The following is a 2,779-nucleotide window of genomic DNA, read 5'->3' on the forward strand; positions in this document are numbered from 1 at the left end:
AGTTCCCCCGACGGAAAATCCGGGCAGAACGTGCGTTCAGCAGAACGAGTCAAACCAGAGGATCCGGGATATTGGACAGTTGCCAGATAAGCAGTTCCCGGCTGCTTATGCAGGAGTTGGAGCGGCTTCAAATCCGTATGGCATCCACGGCGTTGGACCCACGGATAATTCACAACCGCAGCAGGCCCCAAATTCCTGGGCCTATCCTGCTGCTGGTGTGATCAGCGCACAACAAATCGCAGCGAGACAGGTGGTGTCAAGGGACCTACCCAAATTCTCCGGAGATCCCTTAGAGTGGCCAATGTTCGTTAATGCTTTCGAGTCTACCACGCGGATGTGTGGTATCCAGCCTGACGAAAATCTAGCACGTCTTCAGAGAGCCCTCATCGGCAACGCCAGGGAAAAGGTTCTCAGTATTCTGACAATTCCGTCCGCCGTACCGCAAATAATTACGACCCTTCGGGATGAATGCGGAAGACCGGACCAGTTGGTCAACTGCTTACTGACCAGAGTCCAAACAGCAACACAACCAAATGCCAACAAGCTTGGGACGCTTGTCACATTCGGTCGAGAAGTCCGGAACCTGGTGACGTTTATGGAAGCAGCACAACTGCATTCCTACCTCTCAAGCCCTATCCTACTAACGGAGATGGTGAGCAACCTCCCACCATGTTCGCAGTTACAGTGGGGCCTTTACTTGATGAGCGTTCCGGTACCAAACCTAGAAGCGTTTTGCAACTTTATTTCGACGATCCGGACAGCCGCTTGTAACGTTTCGACAGCGACGGAATCCTCCGTAGAAGCGTCGACGAAAAGGGAGAAGCGGAAGGAAAAAGTAGGAGGCTTTTTGAATGCCCATAAAGGAAGTTGCAGAGAAAGCACCAGTGAAATCAGAAAATCCGAAACCCTGCCTCGCCTGTGACAGCGTGGGGCATAAGATTCGAAGATGCCTATTTCCACACGGCAAGTGGCCCTGCCGCACAAAGTACCCTTGTGGAGTAGACGGTTGCACCGAGGCACATCATAAACTCCTCCATTCGGATTCATCGGATGCACAAGCGGGAACCTCAGGAACTGTATCAACGCATCGACATTCTCGAGACAAAACGCTATTCAAAATTCTCCCCGTGAGACTATTTGGAAACGGGAAATCTGTAGCGGCGTTTGCGTTCCTGGATGACGGTTCCGATCTAACGTTAATCGAGAACGAAGCGGCAGAAGAACTTGGCCTCGAAGGCACGGAGAGTCCACTATGCCTCGAGTGGACGAACAACGTAACCAGAAACGAAAATTCTTCCCGTCGTGTCAATCTAGCCATCGCAAAGTTTAACGGAGGAGAAAAGCATCTGCTGGAAAACGTCCGTACAGTCAGAAATCTGGGTCTCCCGAAGCAGACAGTTAACTATCCCGATTTGGTCAAGCTCTACCCGCACCTTCGAGGGCTACCAGTCGAAAGTTACAACGAAGCAACCCCTAGCATTCTGATTGGGGTGGACCATGCTCGGCTGATTATGACGCTTGATAAGCGTGAACGTCGGAACGATGAGCCTGTTTCCGCCAAGACTCGCTTAGGCTGGGTAGAGTTTGGTGGCAGAAGTTTAACCGCAGAGCAGTCTCGAGTCAGAGTGAACGTCTGCAGATGCGCTTCGGATGAACACCTAGAAGACATTGTCCGAGAATTCGTCTCTAGCGATACCATCGGCATTCAAGGGCAACTTCCACCGGAATGCGAAGAGGACATGCGAGCGAGGAAGATTTTGGAGGGAACCACGGTACGAACCGCTTCCGGTCGAATTCAAACCGGATTGTTGTGGAGATCGGACTGCGTCAAGCTGCCAAACAGTTACCATATGGCGAAAAGACGAAATGATTGTTTGGAGAGGCGGTTGGCAAAAGATCCAGAGCTGAAAGCGAACATCACTAAGCAGATTCTCGAATACCAACAACGTGGGTACGCGCACATAGCAACCGAACAAGAGCTCCGATCATCCAACCCAGACCGAACGTGGTATTTGCCCATAGGAGTGGTTCGACACCCGCGTAAACCTGGTAAAGTCCGGGTCATTTGGGACGCAGCAGCGCGGGTCGATGGCGTGTCACTGAACTCTGCCCTCCTCAAAGGTCCAGACCTACTGACCCCGTTATTGTCTGTGCTATTCCGCTTTCGTGAGAAACAGTTTGCTGTAGCCGGAGACATCACACAGATGTTTCACCAGCTGTTGATCTGTCCAGAAGATCGGCAGGCTCAAAGGTTCCTGTGGCGTTCAAGTCCTGAAGCAGAACCGGAGGTGTACGTCATGGACGTGGCGACGTTCGGAGCAACCTGCTCCCCCTGCTCGGCGCAGTATACGAAAAACCTCAACGCCAGAGAACACCAGGAGAAGTATCCCGATGCATCGGATGCTATCATCAACGGAACATACGTCGACGATTTTTTCGACAGTCGAGATACGGTAGCCGAAGTGGTCAAATTAGCACAGGAGGTATCGATCGTGAACCGAGCAGCGTGTTTTGAAATACCATCGTGGCAATCCAATTCCCATGAAGTTCTTCGGCAGCTGGGCGAAACAGTTTTAAACGAACTCCAGCAGCGATTCTACATTCCGAAGTTCCGTGCCACAGTGAAGTCCATTTTGAAAACCTGTAAGTGGTGTCGCGTCTACCGAGCCAAGCCTGACGTTCCAAAGATGGCTCCGTCACCGCATCCTCGAGTGAAGCCGTATGTACGACCGTTTACGTTTACCGGCCTGGACTACTTCGGCCCACTGACGGTCAAAAG

This window comes from Uranotaenia lowii, chromosome 1, assembly GCF_029784155.1.
Source record: "Uranotaenia lowii strain MFRU-FL chromosome 1, ASM2978415v1, whole genome shotgun sequence".
In the NCBI taxonomy this organism is placed as follows: domain Eukaryota; kingdom Metazoa; phylum Arthropoda; class Insecta; order Diptera; family Culicidae; genus Uranotaenia; species Uranotaenia lowii.